The 23,205-nt window shown below is 36.5% G+C and overlaps 1 long non-coding RNA gene and 1 pseudogene across 1 annotated transcript; one reads left to right on the top strand and one right to left on the bottom strand.

The window, feature by feature from the left end:
• Positions 1-380: 380 nt before the first annotated feature.
• On the bottom strand, positions 381-21,896 carry LOC147827678 (uncharacterized). The gene is made up of 3 exons (XR_015452008.1): positions 21,679-21,896; positions 14,636-14,752; positions 381-5,017 (listed from the first exon to the last, which is right to left on the bottom strand). It is a non-coding gene; the product is annotated as an uncharacterized LOC147827678 (long non-coding RNA).
• Positions 19,669-20,670, top strand: LOC101722962 (mortality factor 4-like protein 1 pseudogene; annotated as a pseudogene).
• Positions 21,897-23,205: the final 1,309 nt, after the last annotated feature.

A 23,205-nucleotide genomic window follows, 5' to 3' on the forward strand; every position in this document is an offset into this window, starting at 1 on the left:
ATTTTTGACTTTGTATTCCTGGTCCCTCACTCCAGTAAATCTTCCTATATTCTCCTAGTGCCTGAAGTAGGAGTTTTAGTTGGTTATATCCCAAGAAGTTTCTGTCATGCTGGAAAGATCAGACTTTGCAATAAGGTTACCAGTTTTCCAAAAGCATGAATCAGATCTAAAGTTAGTATAAAACAATTCAGTGTTATTTCTATTTGGTGATCATTCTATTTTTGGACCATATTTTACTCAGATCTTTTCACTTATGTCCCCAAAGCAAGGAATTTCTTTGATTATTTCTTCTGTTGTAGTTACTTAGAGAACAGAAGGAAAAAACGAACATAGAATGATTTTTAATGTCCAATTAGCAGGGTTCAGTTCAGCCACTATATTCTATGTATGTCTATGATAGGCAAAACATGTTGCTTGATTCTGGACCAAATCCATAAAGAAAGAGAACCTATTGAGAAAAAAATGTACACCACACATATTAATCTTTTGTAGATTACCACATGATATCAATTTACATAGAAAAATATGGTAAAATGTGCAATTTTAAATTTTATTGTATTAGTACATGTTTGCAATACACAATGCTTACATTCATCTTAAGGTGTAGGTATATGTACATAACATAAATTGTTATATTTTTATTCCTCTTCTGTGCTTCTGTCTCTAGATCTCCTTTCCTTATTTTTCACAAAATGGGAAAAAAATTCACCAGCTAAATTGTACATTTTATACATTCTCCATAACTTTGATTATTTTTATTCTACAAGAGAAGACATATTATGAATAGAAAAAAAGTCAAGAGGGAAAAATAATCAGGACTTTACATTTTAGTTTACAGGTGTCTTTCCAAATAAACAGTCTCAAATTTCTAAAGTAAATTCCATAGTCACATTAAGCAAACAAAAGGGCCTATTCATAAACTACAGAGAATTCTGCTTAATCATATCATCTCACTTTAATTATTTATAATTTCTTCCTAATTACCATTTCTAAATGTTTTTTAAGTCATGTTATGAATGGCCATGGAAATATGTGTTTTAAACTTCTGTCTTACAAAATACACTGTATTTCAGCAGTATTTATGTTAGTCTTACCATTCAAACTCATATTTAATTGAGTTATGGGGTGTTTTGAAAATATATTTTTTAATTATTATGTTGATTTGAACTTGCATTGTGACTACCTGCAAAACAGTGATTACATTGCAGAGAACAATCTAATACATAATGCAATCTTTTTTGTAACTATTTATAAATTGCTTATGTAGAGTAAGACTTTTCTGAATGAAAAGATATGAAATGTCCAAGATTTAGCATTATCTAAACACTATACATAAATGTAGTAATATGTCTCTATTGTATTTATTTAAACAAAAGAATATGTATTCTGTGAGATAGGGAGATAGGTAAGTATATATAATGTAATAGATATATACATATGTCTTATTTTCTCTCCTGGCAACAAGTGAGATTTTGCTAATAATACTATTGTTTGTTTTTTTGCTTTTTTCATTTCTAGGATCTTCAGTAAAATCCCAGGTTCTCCTGCTACAATTAGCACCTGTCCTTTGCTTCAATTATTTATGTAAATTTTCAAACCTTTGTTTAGTGGCTTTCATCAGGAGACATCTGCAAAGCTTTATCTACAAGGAGTGGAGTACTTTGCTGAGAAATGTCCCTTCCATCAACTCAGGGTCCTGGGTCAATGCAGAAAAGTCCTTTCACATCACTCTTCAAAACCTGAAGAAATACTTCAGGGCAATAACACAGGCATCAGTAGCTGCTGATGGATGTTTGACTGTTTACCCTGGAAGTTGTGAACTCCATTCAACATGCTCAGTGCTGTGGGTCCTAGAGAAAGACAAGTTGAGAGAGGAGGGAAGTTGCCCTGGGGATCTGAAGGGCAAAGATATGCTATCGCCAGCTTTTGGTGCAAATTTAAAGGACTATGTTTTCATCCTCTGGCTTGAGTCATATTTCACCCTGACAGTCACATAGTGATGGTGACAGGCTTGGGAAGCGTGGCTTCCATCAAGCTTCAGAGGGAGGCAGCCAAATGAACAGGAAGAGACTACTGAAAGCACAGAGATCTTGGAGAGAGCACAGAGTCAAGGTAAGACTTTCACCTGCCACTCATCACACTTTAGCTCTATTTGTGCCTAGAGCTGGGACACCTCCAGAATTTCTAATTTGAAAGGGATCCATGACAGCCATCTGCAGGAAGTGGATAGAAATGTGACATTGTGCTGAAACCTCATGAATGGAAAGTCTAATTATTTGACTTAGCTTTTATACATTCTGTTTTTCTTGTTGAACGGCTTGAGGATACACTATCCCAGTAAGTACTCAGTTGTTATTAAGACTATGTGTTTATTTGAGATAAGGTGACAGACAGAGATTGTGGGAAAGATCAAACCCATGCCCAGGCACACTGTCATATCCACTGGGCAATGTAGTTTGCACAAATACACAAGCAGGTATAAATCAGAGCACAGCTGGAAGCAAGACCTGCCACCTCAGAAGCAGGTGCCAGGTCACTGCCCTGCTATTCAAATGGAAAATTTTCATCCTCAAGTATAAAGTAGCCCTAGTGCCCTGTGGTGGCCTATCTAGAATGATACAGTTGAACACTCCAAAAATAGAAAACAACAGAAAAGAGAGGAGCACTTCCACATTTTTGAAGTTGCTTTAAATGAATGAAATGTATTTATGATTAGAGCTTATGTAGTGCCCAAATACCAAAAAATCATTTTATATATAATTTTCCAACTTACCTGACTTTAAAGTTGCCTACTGACTTACATATTAAACAGTTGTTTTGCCATCTTCCATATAGCACAGTATAATTTACTACATCACAGGTCAGCAGCAACTATCTATTAATTGATTTATTTTGTTCAAAATAAGTTGCAGCAGCATGAAGTATGTTGATATCCTAGGTTGGAGTCCCCAAAACCTGATCAGGAGATGGAGATTCCAATGCAGGTAGAGTGATTTTAGGATGCTCCAGGAGTGGGATGGAGATTTAAAATGTAGAAAGAAAAAGACCCTGAAGGATTCACTATACCAGGGAGGTTAACTGTGGGACTGTCCCACTAGGACTACGCCAGACAATGTAGAACATGCCTTGAAGGCATCCCCTGCTGAGGGACTGGGTTATTTATCTCCCAATTACAATCTGCCATTGGCCAAAATCTGCCTTCCAGGATACCTCAGACCTGTCAAGATAAAACTCTCAGGAGGAGAACAGCAGGAGCCTGCTGTAGACACTACTGACATGATGAAATAGGGAGAGCTGAAGGAATATGTCCTGGTTACAACATGTGCCATATGCCCAAGCTCGCAGAGGCCCAGTTGTCAGCCTAACATCCCCAGAAGTGCAGCCCAGAAGATAGAGGGTTAAGTGCATTTAAACCTCTAGAACACAGTCAGACCAGATAGGGAGCTGTCTCTATAAAATTCCTATATAACCTCTTGATGCTAAATATGGGAAAAACTAAAAATAAAATGTCAGTTGCCTTTGACTGTATGTGTCCAATCCTGTCTCCTTACTTGCAGGCTGGGTAGAGGGCTACATATTATACCTGAAAGTGTGGCTCCAGGAAAGTTAGGAGCAGGCCTGTGGGAAATCATCCAGAACTCTGGCTGAGAGCTCCTAAACCCAAGTCAGAAGGGTACTTGCCTTAGAATCCAACTATATACAGAATCAAAAGCCAAGTAGAACCATTAAGAAATAAGGTCACTAAGACTAATAGATCAAAGGGCAGCTATAAAACTAGCTTCCTAAATCAAAGTCAAACTAGATTTTTTAACAAATCAACCCCCAATTCTCAGTGGGTTAATGTGTATTTCTCCCTTCTGTAAAATTCACTGCTCTTCTCAAATGTGAGTCATGTTCCTTCTGTCTGTGACTCCATCCTTTATAAGGACCTTATATCTGCTGGTTCCTCTGATTCTGGCTGACAGATTGGGAAAATGGAAAGTGAAAGACTGAGTGGGAGAAGATTATGTGGCATGTCTGAAAATGGCATGCATTTTGTTGGCCCATCAACCATCAGCAAGAACTTAGTCATATATCCCTCACCTACATTCAGTGGCACTGGAAAATACAATTGAGGAGGAATTTCCCAGAAAATTTTACACTGTGGAAGGAGAGCATGGCTCTTTGGGAGGGGGTTGTCCTTTTTCCCTCACAAGCCAAATCTAAATAGCTCATTAAAACAATGCATTATTGGACAAAACAGACTCTGAACCAATTCCAAAGCCAGCCAGAGACCAGATGCCTCTGGTGTAGTCGTCCCTGAGTTAGGGCACGACCCAGTTAATTAAAGTGGAATGAGAAATGTGAAAAAAACTGATCAATGAGAGATAAAATCCTACCTTGAAACCCAGAATTTTTCCCTCTCTTCCTCTCATCTGATGGTGGGTTTCCTGGCATAAAATTCCATCCAAATTTGAATTCTATTTAATATCACCAATAGAATTTTTCATTCAGCTTGTTCTGCATTCAGTGATAAAAGAACCACACAATTATTTTCAATTGGACCAATGAGATTGTGCTAGGAAGTCTCTGAAGATTGTCTGCTGAGTGCCAGTTGTTAATGAATCCCATTTGTCTTTCTTGATTAAGTCTGCTATTACCCCCGTTTAGTCCTGTCACCAACCCTTTAGCAAGAATTTTCATATCACTGTTTAGATGAGAAATTAGCCTATGAGAGCAACACTCATCAATCAGGAGGCAGTTTATTTAATATAGTTTACACTTTATGAGTTCAAAAACTGTAGCCTCATACATTAGAAATGGATCACTGTCCTAGACAGACAATCAGGGATTCAGTTCACTTGACAGTCATGGAGAAATGACTTTGAATGTGAGGGATGCACTTAAAGAAGGGCTGCACTATCACAAGCTTGCAGCAGATTATCAGGAGACTTTCTCTTCTGATTAGGAAATCCTCCTTGGTTTCAACAGTGCTTCATCTTAGGTATTTAACCATGCTTTCTCATAAGACAGGGACCTGAAAATCCAAAATGAAATTTTAGTATAGGCTCACTTCTTTGAGTTACCAAATATTTTTATTTGCAGTATTTTAAAACAGCTCATAGAGAATATTTGTCTCATCTTTGAAATCCTAAAGAGCAAGATATCCTTGAAAATACTACTTTTGTAAAGAGTAGCTGGGTTTCCATTCAGAGACCATATGTAAATAGACCAAGGAAAATGGAGCTTTGACAGTAGCTTTGTAGCTATGTGACTATACAAACTGGATGATTTGGGCTTTCAAGGCAATTTTAGGTGGTTTAAATGGGAAGAATTCGTTATTTGATGGCATCAAATATTATGAATATGTTTAAACTTCTACTTCATAGCACAATGCATGGAACAATGCAGACAAGGAATTTCTTCCCATAATATTATTTCACTTATAGAAATCATTATAGAGTCATTTTTTCTGACTCATCTTATTTTCCAAATCAATATTTTACCAACAAGAGTGTCATCTGTGTACTTGGTTAAGTTATTTATTCACTAACTTACTTAGGTACTTATTAAGAGATAGGACCTTGCCATATTGCCTGGGCTGCTCTCACACTCCTGGATTCAAGCAGTTCTCCTGCCTCAGCCTCCTAAGTAGGTGGGGTTATACTCATGCACCACCAGACCTGGATCTTGATTAAGTTTATTTTATTTTTTTATTTATTTATTTTTTGGTACCGGGGATCGAACTCAGGTCCTTGCACTTGTGAAGCAGGCGGTGAAACCACTGAGCTAAATCCCCAGCCCCTTGGTTAAGTTTAGAAAGCCAATAATTGGCAAATAATTACTAGGAGCCCTTAAGTCTGTCTCCCACTTGGACTTAAATCAAAAAATTAAAACTTAGGTCTGAGAAGGAGAATACTTTACAAGGACTTAAAAGCCAGAACACTGGCTACCATCAGCTCATATAAGCTTTCCTATACCATTACCACGTGGTCATTATTGGAAAACATACAACTCCAACTTCCATGATCTCTTTTGAAATTTACAAAGCCTTCATGTGATATCAATCCCTATCCTAAACAATAGTTCAGTTTTCACCTCAGAGTCTTGTATTTTATATATGTGTTGAAGTAGGTTATTCCAAAGAGTGCTTCATTTCAGCCATTCATTAAGAATTATTTCAGGTTTTTTTTCATTGCTTTAGATGTTGTCTCACATAAAGAATGTAGGCTCAATGTAAAAAAGAAACCAAACAACACAGAAGAATATGAAATAAAAAGGCAGACTCTTCATCAGCTCATATCCATTACCAAGTCTTTCAAGCACCTTTGGGGTTTATGTGTATCCTTCTAAATCACTTTTATATATGTCCAAATGTTAAGTGGTCTCGATATTTTTGCTAAAGGAAAAGTGTATTGGATAATTTTTAACTTTTCCCCTTAGCCATTTGTATGCAATTCAGATTTGTTGAATAGAAGGTATGCATTCTCAAAGTGGTGCTGACAAATCTTCCCCAAATAAAGTAGAAACTATTAACCTTTAACTTAACTAAACTCACTGTAAGGCTCAGCTCTTTCCAGGCTGATATTCTTGAAATAGAATCATTTAACTCACAATTGCTAGAGATTCAAATACACCACACAACAAAAATATTTTTGTAAAAACATGCAATACTTCAATTGCCTACATTTTCTGCTATGCTAGGCTAAACTATTCTATAACAACTTAGATCTAAGAATAATTCATGTCAAAATTTCAAGAGATTGAGTAATGTTCACAACACTTTAAAAGAGACAAAGAAGCAAATCAAAAAGTATATTTAGTTTCCAACCTACCTATTACTGTCAGGATAAGTTATGTTATGCGGCAATAACAAATTAATTTGGAATCCCGTTGGTTTAACACAATGATTTGTTTCGGACTGATACTACTTGCAGATTTAGGATCATCAGGAGCCTCTGTTCTACAGTCTCTCGGGAACTTGGATTGATAGAAACTTGGATTTTAGTTATACCTTCCAGAACACCTGATTTCCTTAGTCACTGTGGGAAGGGAAGAGTTCCTAGACAATTGTGTATGAGCATGTTTGGTTTTATACTATCACTGGAGACTAAGATTACATTTTCATTTAAAAAATGAAATTATAAAACGGAGTACTACTCAGCCATAAAGAACAAAAAACTTGAGTCATTTATAGCTAAATGGATGCATATCAAGGCCATACTCTTTAGTGAAATAAATAGGACACATGTGTAAATCCTGAATAGTTTCACTAGTGTGAGAAACTGAAAGTGTAAAGAAGGGTTAAAATGATTAAAATGAATAATTGATAATTTGAAATAGGAAAAAAGTCCAAAGACGAAGGAATGAAGGGAGGGGAAGGGGAAAGGAAAAGAGGGAAAGGAAAAACTCTGAGAAAAGAAAAAAAAATGGAAATGAAATCTATGTAAATAAGGAAGGGTGGAGGGGGTGAAGGGTGCACAGGTAATGGGGAGAAAAATAAGAATCAAGATATATCATGTATAGGTACAAACACCCAATGATAAATGTAAATGAATTGTATACATAAAATGTACCAATAAAATTAATTTTAAAAAATGAAATTATAACTATGAAGGCTGCTAGCCAAGGACCATTGTCTCCACTGCTGCTACCGCCATACCAGTCTGGATCATCACTATCTCTGATAATAATACTGAAACATTGAGCATCCAAACATGAGATCCAATGGGCCACCTTGTTTGGCTGGTCCTTCTTTTGTCTTCTCTTGTCACCATTACTATTGATCTCAGTCAACTGACAAAAGTCTCCAGTCTTTTCTCTATGACATAACACAGTATGCTATCTCCTTCAGAATCACATTGAAAAGGGGTTTTATACAGCAACCTATTGTCATTCATTCTTTAAAAATAAAGGAGTTTCAGTTCAATTCCTGGGATGAGATGGCTAGTAGACAGTTTTCATCACACTCCCTTGTAAAGACTTTGCTATGGTTTGGGTATGGTTTTAGTTCAGATGCTGGGGATTCATGTGTAGGGAGTCTGGTCCTTGGTGTGGTGGTGTAGGGAGATGGGGTTGAATTCTTGAGAGGTGAGACCTAGTGGAAAGTCACTGCCCTTAGAAGGAACTGGTTTAGTTCTTGTGGGGCCTTGGTTAGTTTTCATGAGAGCTTTTCTATAAAGATCAAGCCTAGCCCCTCCTCAGTCTCTCTGGCTTCCTCTCATGCCATGCAATTTCTCCTTTACACACACACACTACCACTATGACTTCCACCATAGCTAACTGTTGTGCTGTGATGAGCCTAGGTCTTTGCCTGAGCCAAGCCAGTATTGGTGCCATGCCCTTCACTCTGCAGAACTATAAATTAAATAAGTATGCTTTCTTTATAAACTACCTAGACTTAGGTATTTCATTATAGTAACAGGAAACAGACTAATACAGACCTGTAGTGTACAGTTCAGGGAGAAAAAGGAACAATATTCCTGTTGTTTTTCTCTCCTTAAAAGGTTTCTCATTACTATGTAAATCTCTGAATACAAATAGATATAAGTGAAAGGGCATTGCCTATGTCCACCCTATATTCTCCAAAGTCCAAATGTCACTGCCTTTGCCTAGCTAAATAGGTTAAATGGATTGTTGTTAGTATTTGAAAATTTCTCTCTTCCAATTCTTTCCTTTCATTGGTTTCTGTATATCTCCAGATTGTTACCACTGCTACTATGAATGAAAATCCTTGCTGTTTCATGAGCATCATCAATAAGGAAAAAATATGTTAAAGTTTAAATTATGAAGGATCTTTATTTTTCTATGTCTTTATATTCTCACAATTAGAAATAGAATAATATGCTCTTTTCGGTCAAGAATGTGAAATTGATAAAATCCTTTATGGTTAGTTTTAAATAACCATAAGAATTATTTTTATTTTTAATATTTCTTTAACACTGTATTTAAATTTGCACATCTGGCTAGTCTCAGATCATGTGTTCTATTACAATATGTTAGATAATTTGCTTTAAATTTTTTTTCCTAAATTGATACATTTCAAAGAGCCAGGTGTGGGGTACATGACCATATTTAGTCATATAATTTACATTTGTGTAAAGAATTATTGCTATTTAAACAAAAGAAGTATTCTGACACTCTCTAAAGAAAAAAAATTGGAAGCTCTTTTTAATTTTTTTTTCATTTTGAAAGCTCTTTTTTATCCCAGTAAGAAATCCCTGGAAATTCTTATTGGTGCCAGGTTCTGCTGCAGATATTGAAAGTTATCACAGTGGCTTCTTAAAAAGATGCCCAAAATCCAGTGGGAAAGAAAATGTAAAATTTGTGCTCATATATCCCATGGATTCCTCATCACCCACAATTCTTATTTTTGCTTTTTTTCAGTACTTGTGTCTCCTGAATATTTATTCAAAAACAATTCTAAGAATACATTTATATATCTCATTTGTAAGGGAGAATCTTTTTTTGCCTATCACTTATACTCAGAGTAACATTTTGGCCATTTTTAAGACCGTGATACACAGTATATTAACCATGGTTATTCTCTAATTATTTTGCTATGAAAGTTTGTTTTATTTTTTCACAGAAATAAGAAAAGTGACTTTTATACTTTCTTCATTAATATCTACTTGTATTACACTAAAATTAAAATCAATCAATAAATAACAGAAAATATTAAATGACTGAAAACTGAAAATTTTGTAAGTACTACCTTCAGGACGCTCACACTCATTTAGAATCAAACACAGTAAACTGATTATAAGAAAAAAATTAGAAAGGAAAAGGAATAGGTCTCCCAAGAAGGTCTTGATGTTTTTAATGCTACTTCCAAGGCAGATGTTCCTTCAGTCTGCAAATGCTTGTATTGATCATTATGAGAACATGACACTGCATATAGGTCAGGGCAGGATTTGTTGCCATATTAGGAAATAAGTGACTTGCTGGTCAGGACTTGCTCAAGGTAGAATGGATTATGAAAACTCTCATGCTGGGATGGACATAAAGCTCTGAAACTAGAGAGCAGATGGAACAAAGCAGCAGGGAGGCAGGGGTCAGGGATTCAGAGGGCTCATAGCAAGCGAGGCAGGCACACAGGGCGGCGTTGTGTTAGCAGCTAAGGAGATTTCAGAGGGGCCCAGGGACCAGGCAATCTTTCTCATTGATCTATTCACTAGGGGGAAAATGTGGATTAGTTTAAATTTTTTAATTTGTTGAGAAACTAGACATGGAAGATTTACAGTTTACCCTCATAACCAAGGTAGCAAACCCAGTTATGGGGATAGTCGCTAGGCATCACCTGTCTTCTCCCTCTTTCCTTGTAGATACTTCCAGGTGCTTTTAAAGGTCAAAACTAACAAGATCTGGCCACATGATCTTATTTATGTTTAAGTTGCCCCATGTAGAGTGTAGAAAGGTAGACAGAAAGTCAAGAGTCTTCTGTGCTGATTTCATGTATTGGTTTTTTAATCAGCAATGTACCACCACCAACATCACTTAAGATGTTTTGGACCTTGTTTTCGCACCTGTAAAATAAGGATCTCCAAAATCTTTCCTGGTGAAATTTCAGCTAGTTTCTGTGATTTTAGTTTACCTATCAACAAACTAAAAACCAAATTTCACCTACTGGAATTGTTGCATTTTGACTAGTTACATTTCCCAAATATTTGATAGTGAATGGATCAGAAAAATGACAATTGTAGAAAAATTGTTATTGAAGTTATTGAAATATCATAATTAGATCTCCAGCTCTTATGAAAGCAAAACCTTCCTTTTGGAGTCACTTACAAATGAACACATTTTTTTTAACAGAAAACAAGAACATTTTAATTGCATGAGCTAGGTACCTTTATTTTGTTTTGTGTGTGCAATCAAAACCAGACCTCTGTGGATAATGCTAGAAGATGGATATTCGTTTCCCTGAGATTTTTTTCTCTTTTTGTGTAAATTATAACAGTTGCTTTGGGGATTGGGCATTTGGACATGCCGTAAAATAATCAAAATGTTAATGCTATTTGGTAGCAGCATAGGAGTCTGAATTAGTGGCTAGATTAACCATTCACAGGTAGAAGCCTTCTACTCCTAGCTGAATTTAATAGACCTGGCCATTGGGGGAATAAATTTTCTCAATTGGTTTGAGAGATTTTCAAAATAATTTCTTGAATATGCATTAGCCCAGCCCTCATAACTAGATTTTCCTTGCCTAATGTTTTCTATATTCTGCCAAAATAATGATAGGAAAGTGAATTATTTATCATCCTTTACTATAAAGTGTTATTCCAACCCCAAATCTGTGTTTGCCAAACTGTGTGTGTTTATGTATGTTTCTAGATAGAGTCTGAAGTCTGCTTATACTATAAAACTTGTCAAGTGGCCATTAAAAACCAATATCACAAGAAATCTATCTTCAGAAATATCCATAAACACATGCTATAGCCAATTTAAAGACCAAATGCCTTGAATTTGATCTTGGTCATTGTTTTGGAGTTTTGAATGAAATTTCAGATATGACAGGGCCCAGCTTAATTTCAAGTTTGATGACTTTTTCTCTCTCTTTTGTCTTAATTGTCTTAAATCTATCCTATCACTTCAATATTTCAAACTCCAGTGTTTTATGACTGTGAAATATTGTCACAATATATTATGCTAATTGGCCTAATTAATTCCCAGGGAGACTTTCCCATGGACTGTGATAGAGGACGTGATAAAGCCACGCATTCTCAATGATGAGCAGGTTTTATTTTTCAAACTTGATGTTTATAACTCCTACTGTATAATTTGTTTTCCTATGTCAGAAAGTAAGAGAGCATATTTTAATGGCTCTAGAGCATATTTGTTCTTCACTAAACTGTTACTTATCAGAGTGTATGACCTACTTACCATCCAGATAAGTATGAGAAACTCAGTAAGCAAATGCTATGGCTGTGAGTCTGGAGATTTTGGACTGCACTGGAAGGGATGAGTATTGATAAGAAGAAAACCTTGATAAACCATCTTACTCACTCTGATTTGCCACTTTTTTAAGACTTAAAATACAGAAAAATTTGGAAAAGGATAACAGAGTGGAGAAGCCCCAAATTCAACCTGAAACTTTTTATATTAAGTGCTTTTTTATCCAAAAGTAAAACTCAAACCATGACTCGCAGCATTGTCAATTCCTGCTATGCTCCAATAAAGATGTCAAATAGAGTAAATTCTACAAAGCTGATGGTTCTTTAATGAAGGAGACCAAGTATCCATGTTGAAACTGAGAAGCTGTAGAAATTGGATAGGGTAAGGAATAAAATAAACAAGGATTAAAATAAGCTCTAGGTCTCCCACAGAATGCACCACAGTGTGCCTTAAAGCCTGGAAGGAAGGAGACCTGGGTTTCAATCTCAGCTCTAGTGTTTAATAAATATAGGCTGTATATAATATTTTTAGCTTTAGTTTTCAATATTGAACTTAGCAATATCTCCAAAGGTTGGTAATGAGCTGACAAGGAAAAGTCTAACAATTTATGACACAAAGTAGGCACTTAATATATGTTATTTCCATCATATTTGAAAGACTTTTCAGCTCCTCCACTTCATAAGTGCCTACTAGTGTCCACTAGTATTTCTAATCTTCATGTCACATTTCAACACCCAATCATAGGTAATAGTCTTTTATTTTAGGTGTCTATATCATTTCTCCCTGAAAATGTGTTCATTTCTTTGTAGTCAGGAAATCTCTTTTATAATCTATCTGTTCTATGTACCACAACTATATCTAATAAAGCTTATTAATAAATACTTCCTGAATTTAAAAATATCCTCTTCTTCTCTTGCTATTTTTGCTATCAATTAGTGCATACGTTTATGTACAGGTTGAGTTTAAAAATTCATAGCATAGCCTTGTATAATTATAAATATGGACAATTGAGTATCACTAAATTAAAACAGTAACAATATAGCAAGAAAATATATCAATAGTATAGACTTCGAATAATGGCCTAAGGGACATGCATCAATGTAGCACAACTACTGCCTTTTTAATAGTGATGAGCTCACTTTATCTTTGCTGAGATAACTCAGTTTTTCTAGATAGTTTAACAGAAGTACCTAAAAAGATATTGTGTACCTGTGATGCTAATGATATCACGGCTCCATGGAATAAATAAACAAAAAAGCTTTCTACCCACTACCATGCATCACCTAACATCAACATACTTGGGCTCCCTGACCCTGAACAGCAGTATAGAAACCAGGCTCTGGAGTTCAGGATCCTGACCTGGAGTAAGGCACATATCTTATGTGCTTGTTAGCTTGCTTGGGACACTGACAAACTGGACAGGCAGAAATTAGCTTCAATCAGAATTATTTCAGAACAAATTGACCTTTAGAGGGGGATACTATTCCCTAACACTTGGTGAAGGTCACCAAAAATCTCAGCTTTTCCTTTCTGAATAGACACTTCAATTGTAATCTTACCCAGAGCAGAGACTTGTCTATCAGAGATATGTGTCTGTCTCCTGGAGTTTTGAGTTGCTTCTGGAAAGCGGCTACCCAGCCTTCCTTGTAACTAGTAGATCATTATGGTTAGTTTCATGCTAAAGAATTTGAGTGGAAATGATTCACTATACTTCTGGGTTAAGGTGGTGATGAAACAAGTGTATGATATTTTCTTTTCACTCATCCCAGACAGATGCTAAGGATTCCAAGACTCTAGGAAACAGCCATATAAATAGGTAGAACATCTCTGAATCACCAAGAAGAATTCTTCCTGATAACCCAATTACCCAATTTCAATGATTAGGATTAATAACTTTCTGTGTAATTTTACTAAAATTGTGTTGTTATAGCATCCTATATGCTACCAGTTGCTATAATACCCTGTAACACCAGCTATGTTACCCTAACCATTACACTTAATAAATCTCTCTGTCATATGTCTCCCTTCACATTTGCTACTCCCTATAATGATCCCATCTTCTCTTTGAGTCTCCCTACTATTTTGAACCTTTATCCTCAATCTCTTTTAAAGTTAGCATTCTCCAATAATCTAATCCATAGCTTCTGCTGTTCCCTAAAGGCAATCCCACAATAATGTTATAGTATATTATTGACTTCCAAATTTTATCTTTTGCTTAATTTTGAGCCTGGTATATTCAAATGCCTACTGAACTTCTCTTCCTAGACATCTCAAACTCAATTTGTCCAAAACTGAAATCAGCATTTTTCTTCCTTCCTCTACCTCATTTCATTCTCTGTTGCATTCTGCATCTTGGTAACGAGCACTGTTATTCTATTAGGAAAAAAAGTACTCCAAATTATCCTAGACTCCTTTCTCTCATTTTCCATATTCAGTTCATCACCAAGTCTGGAAAACTTTACCTTTATGGATTGATTCTGTCAGACCCACCCTAAATAACCTCATTGTAGCCAGACTCCCATCATTTCTTGTCTTGGCAACTGCAGAAGACAATGGCTTAGTCACACAGATTTGGAATTGAACAAACTTTCATCCAGGTCTCAATTCTGAAATCAATTCTCAGCTGTGAGATCTGGTGGATGTGAGCCAACTGAAACTCATTTCTTCTCATCTCTGAAATAAGACATATTAATAGTATTTTCTAGGTGGGGCTGCTACAATTAATGAAGAAAATCTGACAGAACAAGATCTTAAAACATCCTACCAGAGAGCAGGGCACCATGATGTGTGGTATGGTCAGAAACTCTGCTTCTAAACTCACTTCCTTGTACACACCCTCCATCAGGGAATGATTAGTATACACATTCTGCCATTTTCTAACCTGTAATGTGAATGAGAAGGAAGGAGTTGGGCTTAAGAAATATTCACAGATAAAACTGACAAGAATTGGAAAGTGATAGGGGTGATAACTGATAAACACTTTACTGGAAATACAGGTAGCAAAAGATATAAATTGAATCTATTTATCTTTATAAATATATATATATATATATATATATACATATTTTTATCTCTATAAATATATTTTTAAACCCCACTCTGGGATCAATAACCAGGACCACACACAAAATAAAAACACTCTTTATTTCCCTTCATTCTCTCTAGAATGGAACTGTACATTAAAATTTCAAATACTAAATTAGTAATTATCTAAATTTAGCATAAGCCATCCTCATTGCATAATAGCCAACCCATTCATTTACTTCCAGAATACACATAACAGCTTAAAACAGGAAATTAAAATTAACCAAAATTTCTTTGTAAAAGAACATTATACAAGGAAAGTTCTAAGTGTAAAACATTTTAATTCTCATTATCATTCTTTCCACATACAGTACCTCTCATTCCAATAATGTTTTCCTCTCCTTTAAAAAAAAAAATGAAACCCTCATCTTGAACTGACAGTGAGAGAATTTGTAAGATAAGAAAGAGATGGATGATGAGAGTGTAAATAACTGAGAAAGGGAAAAACCAGGAATAACTGCATTTTCCACATACCAAATAATGAGAATGGGAATCTCCTTAACATATGTTGTCTCATTTAATTCTCAAAACAAAAATAAAATAAGATGAAATAAGACACATAATTTGTGTATCATGTACCATGTGTTTCATGTACCATGAAAGACATATTAGTTCTTATTTTATGGAAAAAGACCTAGAGACTTAGTAAAATTAAGCTACTTGCCTAGAGCCACACAAAAAAAGGATTTATTGGCCAGAATTTGAATCTATTTTTATCTGACAACAAAGTCCACCATTTTACATTATTACATTTTAGATCTTCAACCTATTAACGGAGTAGATCAAACTAGATGTTTAGGTGCTCTGAGCCTTTCTAATAGTGTATCTGAATCTTAAAAAGAAAGAAAAGTACAGATATTAGATAGCCACTTCTCACTTTGTAAACTGTTTACATCTACATGAGAGATGAGCCTATGAAATATAGAAACTTCTCTGAGGAAGGAATCTGTCACAAATAACACCAGAAACACCAGTAACACACCCCTGCTGTCCCAGTGGGATTATCCCTCATCCTCATGCCTTTCCCATTTGATGAAATAAACAACCCATAGTTACATGTAATTTGGCTTCAGATTCTTTGAAGAATAAATTTGCATTGTTCTATGTCCATACCATAGGCAGAAGGGGTTTGGTAAAGCAGCAGAAAATAAATGATTGGTGAATAATTTTTAAATCAAATTCTTTCTGAGACAGATTTCATTATTTGTTCACCAGACAAGTTCCTACTAAATCTATTCACAGTTTTAGAAAAATTACCCAGCTAGCAGTATTGAGCTGTGTCTTAATTATACATTATACAAGAATGTCTTGTATAATTAACTGGGCTTTGTTTACAATTATTTCTTTGTGGTTAGAACTGTTTTCCACATGTAGCTGGGAGATTGCTAATAGTAATGCTAACCTTTGATTTTCATAGGAGAGTAACTAAAGGACAAGCAGAAGAAACAAGGCCAGACCTTGGAAAACAAAACCCAAAGACAAGAAATACAAGATCTCTTTCAACTCTTTGTTTGCCTCATAGTTGTTGAACACAGCTTGACTAACCTGTGCCCATATCTAGTCAGATTGCTGACATCTGAGCTCCTTCATTGTTCTGAGAAATGAAACCATTCCTTCACTTTGGGAAAATGGAGTGATTTCTTTTCTCAGTGAGGTCTGTATGCTTTTCTCTCTGGTTTCCCAGACTCTGTTCAGTTCCCTGGGAGATTGATCTGTTTAGACAATATCAACACCCTTCAGTATTCCATTGAGTTTGGCCAATAAGGAACAATAATAAGAGATCTGAAAGGAGGAAGAAAAATCAAGAAAAGAAAGAAAGAATTGCAGGGGGAAAGATACAGAAAAGAAAGTGCTATTTCAATATTTATTCTGCTTGGCTCCCTCCCTGCACAGTTATCAAGAGTAGGCTGAATCCAATCCCTAAGCCAAATGTTTTAGCTCCAATCAACTTCCCTCTGGACATAGCCACCTCTGTCTGCACTCCAGTAATAACACTCTCTTCTTAACACTTATCTTCAAGGTTGGTAACAGAACACTGCTATTATACCTTTCAAAAGTATGATATAAACTCTATGGCTGGCCTACACCTTGTCAAAACTTTGTAAATAATCCCTATTAAACTCTCCTCAGATTATAATTTGAGGGTAACCTCTATTTTTTGCTACAATCCTAGTTAGCAAGATAGACATGACCTGGATTTATCACACCATACATTTCTCCTATTCACAGCCCTTTATATTCTAGAAGACATCAGAAATGATAGGATCTTTGATTATAAGGATCTAGGAAATTCACTGAATAAATTATTGAACAATAATATTTGATTTGGTAGGGTGTGGCTGTGGGGATTCAGAAGTGCTGTTTCTGGGAAATCCTTGGCTAAATACTCTATTTTTGTCCAAAACAGATGCTGGAGAAAATATAGCCTATTTAACAAATGGTGCTGGGAAGACTGGTTATCCACATGCAGGAAATTGAATCTCGACATATATTTCTCATCATGTACTAAAATAAAATCAAAATGAATCAAAGAACTAAATGTTAAAACAGAAGCACCTAAACTACTGGAAGATGAAATAGATAAAATTCTTGAAAATATAGATGTAGGCAAGAATTTTCTGAAGAGAACCCCAATTGGAAAAGAAATGGCACCAAATGGGATTACATCATATTAAAATCTTCTACACAGCAAAGGAAACAACCAACAAAGTGAGGAGACAATCTGTAGAATGAGAAAAAAATGTTGCCTGGTAGTTCTTGAACAAAGGATTAATATCTGGACTACATAAAGAACTCAAAAAGTTAGAACTCTCAAAATAAATGACTCAATCACAAAGGGGCAACTGAAATGAATAGACATTTCTCAGTAGAAAAAGTACAAAAGGCCGACAAACACATGAAGAAGTGATCAACATCTCTGGACACTAGAGAAATGAAAATTCAAACAATACTGAGATTCTACCTTACTGCAGAAATAATGGCTATCATGAAGATATCAAATAATGACAAATGTCCATGAGGCTGCAGGGAAAAGGAAACTTTCTATGTTGTTGGTGAAAATGTATACTAGTACAATCAGTATGGAAATCACTATGGACATTTCTCAAAACACTAAAAATAGAAATTCCATTTGACCCAGCTATTCCCCTGCTAGAATTAAAAACATCATATGATGCTGATACATGTGTAACCATGTTTATAGCAGCACGATTCATAATAACTAAATCTTGGAAGCAACTTATATGTCCATCAACAGATAAATGAATGAAGAAAATATGGCATTTATACACAATGGAGTACTACTCTGCCATAATAAAGGATAAATTGTGTCACTTGTAGGAAAATGGATACACCTTGAGGCCATAATGTTAAGTGAAATAAATCACGCACAAAGCATAAACATCAGCTGATTTCTCTTATAGAGAAACCATAAATATGAAAAAAGAACAAAATAAAAGATAATAGAAAATAGTGAGATGAATCTTTTGCAAAAAAGAAAGGGACCAAGAAATAGAGGGAGGGGGAAGGGGATGAAAAAAGTTGTGTACATGCATGCACCAACTCCCCACAAGGAATCATTATGCACTGTAAACATGTTCCAATGAAAATTAAAATTAAAAAATAAAACATCAGCAAAAAATTGCATATCTATCAGTATAATAGATATACTGATATATATATTTACAGCATATATACACATATATATTAAAATCTTGGCTTGCAATCATAATCTGTTCCAAAGCAAATTTCCCCATGAGAAATGATGAAAACTCAGATGATTATTTCCACAACTCAAAACTCTTCATATAAATATGGTTACAGCACTGCAATACAATACAAAATAAAATAAATAAACAAATTAACCTGCACTTATCTTTGAAAACCTTCGTAGCTGGTGTGAGAGAGACAAGAGAGAAGGGTTACTGAGTAGGACGACTTTCACTATCACTCACAGATTTCACTCACAGATTCTATCGGCTCAACGGAATCTTTTTCTTCTTGTACAACTTTAACAAGGAACCTATCTCATTGTGACATTTGAGGATTTCATGGGAATGTGATGTTTCACTGTTATTAAACAGATTCATGGCTTGCATTGTTACAGTTTTATTTGGATGGTGCTTTTCTATAAAATTTTACACTATTTCCCACATTTAACACAGCTCCCTAATCTCATTTGAAGTGAGGGATTCCTCTGCTTTTTTCTTCACCTCTTCTGTAGATGTGATGTCCATGACCTCTTGCTTTTGGGAAACGATCACCCACAATTCCACAGCAAGGGAGAGAAAAAAGAACCATTGGCTCAGTTGTAGTACTATTCATATTGCAAGATATTGCTTGTTTATCAAGTTAAATGTATTGGAAATGTTTGCTCATCTTGCAGAACACTCACAGAGCAAGTTACAATCCAATGTTTTACATACATATATAGAAATTAAAAGACTAAGATAATCAAGACAATCTTGAAGCAAAAAAAAAAAAAATTACCACAGTGTTACAATTCAGAGACTATAGTATATAAACAAAGATAATCAATTAGTCCTATGAAATAGAATTGGGTCCAGAAAGAGATCACCTATACAGTGAGGTCTTCGGGCGCTGGCAAATCAGACCCAGGATGTAGAGGGGCTGTGCCGGAAGGCGCATCTGACCGGAGCTCGGGTGGAGTAGAGAGTAGGGAGCGGTAGTCGGGGGTGGTGGGAGAAGGAGGCGGCAAATCACTTATAAATGGCGCCCAAGCAGGATCTGAAGCCCAAGTTCCAGGACGGTAAATGAGTACTGTGCTTTCATGGGCCTCTTCTTTATGAAGCGAAGTGTGTAAAGGTTGCCATAAAGGACAAACAAGTAAAATACTTTATACATTACAGTGGTTGGAATAAAAATTGGGATGAATGGGTTCCAGAAAGCAGAATACTCAAATATGTGGACACCAATCTACAGAAACAGCGAGAACTTCAAAAAGCCAATCAGGAGCAATATGCAGAGGGAAAGATGAGAGGGGCTGCTCCAGGAAAGAAGACATCTGGTCTGCAACAGAAAAATGTTGAAGTGAAAACAAAAAAGAACAAACAAAAAACCCCTGGTAATGGAGATGGTGGCATACCAGTGAGACACCTCAGCCTCCTCGGAAGAAGAGGGCCCAGGTAGATCCTACTGTTGAAAATGAAGAAACATTTATGAACAGAGTTGAAGTTAAAATAAAGATCCCTGAAGAGCTAAAACCGTGGCTTGTTGATGACTGGGACTTAATTACCAGACAGAAACAAGCTCTTTTACCTTCCTGCCAAGAAGAATGTGAATTCCATTCTAGAAGACTATGCAAATTATAAGAAATCTCGAGGAAATACGGATAATAAGGAGTATGCTGTTAATGAGATTGTAGCAGGGATAAAAGAATACTTCAATGTGATACTGGGCACTCAGCTCCTCTACAAATTTAAGAGACCACAGTACACTGAGATCCTTGCCGATCACCCTGATGCACCCATGTCCCAAGTGTACGGAGCACCACACCTACTGAGATTATTTGTATGAATTGGAACTATGTTGGCCTACACACCTCTGGATGAGAAGAGTCTTGCTTTATTACTGGATTATCTTCATGATTTCCTCAAGTATCTGGCAAAGAATTCAGCAACTTTGTATAGTGCCAGTGATTATGAAGTGGCCCCTCCTGAGTACCATCAGAAAGTGGTGTGAGGTACTCTCACCCATGTTTGGATCTCGGTCAACATGTTTTGTTCCTAGTCTTTCTCTTGTACAAATGATGACTTCGAAGATGTTAGTGTACAACAGAGTTGATGTTTGTTTTGATTTTAAACAGAGAAAATAAAAGGGGTTACAACTCCTTTTTTCTTTTTTCTTTTCATTTCAAAGTTGCTTCCAGTGTATTCAATGATGGACAACAAAGAGACATGGTGTAGTGTTTTATTGCCTAGTTGACAAAGCTGCTTTTGAATGCTGGTGGTTCTATTCCTTTGACACTATGCACTTTTATAATATGTGTTAATGCTATATGACAAAATGCTCTGATTCCTAGTGCCAATGGTCCAATTCAGTGTATATAACTGAACACATTCATCCATTTGTGCTTTTGTTTTTTTAGCAGTACTTAAAGAGCTCATCTGTTGCAAGTCATTCATGTTGTTCCTTAGGCATTTTCTCTTTGCTTAAATTGTTGAAGAATGGTGAATTGTTTCATGGTTTTTGTATTTGTGTCTAATGCACATTTTAACATGATAGACGCAATGCATTGTGTAGCTACAGTTTTCTGAAAAAGTCAATCTTTCAGTAATTGGTTTTCAGATCGTCAAAAAATTTTTTCTTTAAATTTCAAAAAAAAAAAAGAGATCACCTATATGCAGTTCTTCGAAATTGACAAAGATGATAATCATTGGCTTGATAAAGAATAGACTTTATAATAAATTATAGTAGGTCAATTGGATATTCATAAGGAAAATATTCATAAGGATATTCATAAGGAAATTATTTATCTTAATCTCTTCCTTATACCAAATACAAAATCAATAGCAGACAATTATGGATAGAAATGTGAGGATAGAATACAAACACTTCTAGAAGATAATTTCAGAGAATAGTTTTATAACTTTGGGGTAGGAAAATGTTTCTTAACCAGAATTGAAAAAGCACTAACCAAAAAGGAAAAGATGTTAATTTTTTGAAGTAAATTGAATTATATTTAAATTAAGAATGTCCACTTACCAAACATATCAAAAGAAGAATGAAAATTCAAATCAGGTCTTTGCTGCCCAGAGCAGCACTGTTCAGGCCCAAAGCTCAGCTTCTTCTCAGTCTCAATTTTCTACCTTTCCTGTAATTCTCTGTGTGCTGCCGTGGCTCACAGGAGACTAGGACTTACTGCAGAGGTTCTGTTTATTGATACAGAGCCCGCTGCCAAAAGGCAGGTCTGCCCATGCCCTTCCGAGGTCCTGAGTCACAGAACACATGCCAAATCAGCCCCTTGAAGACAGGCAGGTCTGTGCATGCCCTACTGATGTCCTGAGTCACACAGAACACCCTGAATCAGCCCACTGCACACAGGAAGGTCTGTGCACGCCCTACCGAGGTCCTGAGTCTCACAGAAGAAACTCAATAACCCCGCTGCAGACAGGCAGCCACCTAGTTCCACGCTACAAAGACGCACAGGACATCAGACCACCAGACCAAGGTACTGAGTCCTGCTGTTCCTGACCCAGAGGTAGGGGCCTCTGAGCCATCATCCCACTGCTCCTGGTCCAGAGGATGGGGCTTCCTGGTCACCATCCCTCCCGCTGCTCCCAGCCCAGAGGAAAGGACTTTTGGGCCACCTTCTGTCCTGCTGCTCCTGGCCCAGAGGAAGGGGCTTCCAGGCCACCATAACTCCCACCACTCCCGGCCCAGAGGGAGGGGCTTCTGACTGCCATCCCACTGTTCCTGGTCCAGAGGAAGGGGCTTCCCAGTCACCATCCCTCCCGCTGCTCCCAGCCCAGAGGAAAAGGATTTTGGGCCACCTTCTGTCCCACTGCTCCTGGCCCAGAGAAAGGAGTTTCCCAGCCAACATCCTTCCAGCTGCTCCCAGCCCACAGGAAAGGGCTTTTGGGTCACCATCTCTACTGCTGCTCCCAGCCCCTGTCCCACCTCTCCCAGCTCAGAGGAGGTAATCCATGCAGGCGCTAACAGCCCCACACCCCAGTCGAAATGAGAACATGTAAATAAGTCTCAAAACCAGACTTCCAGATCACCTACAGCAACCCCAAAGTGAAACGAGGTGGAACACTCTGATACTCAACCACCTGGACCCACTGAACTGGCAACAAAAGGTCATCTGGAAAAAAGGAAATCAGAAATAATTTCTCAGATAACAGGAGAAATTGTGCCCCTAGTGCAAGACATGATTAATCAATCTAGAGAGGAGCTTAGGAACATGATGGAATCCCAACATAAGAAACAAATGGAATCCATAAAACAGATGCAAATAGATTTCCAGGACATGAAAAACTCCACTGAAAGTCTACACAGCAGAATGAGCCAATGTGAGGACAGAATTTCAGATATAGAAGATAAGATTGCAATTAGTGACCAGGAAAAGAAAAATTGCTTCAAAATTATAAGGGAACATGAGAAATCAATCCAGCAGCTGCTAGATGATGCAAAGAAGAATAACATAAGACTGATTGGGCTCAATGAAGAAACAGGAGAGAGTGCAGATGAAATAAAAAATCTCTTCACAGAAATAATGGCAGAAAACTT

Source organism: Heterocephalus glaber, unplaced genomic scaffold, assembly GCF_053883595.1.
Source record: "Heterocephalus glaber isolate CG9 unplaced genomic scaffold, H.glaber_assembly_v1.0 deba00001442, whole genome shotgun sequence".
Lineage (NCBI taxonomy): Eukaryota > Metazoa > Chordata > Mammalia > Rodentia > Bathyergidae > Heterocephalus > Heterocephalus glaber.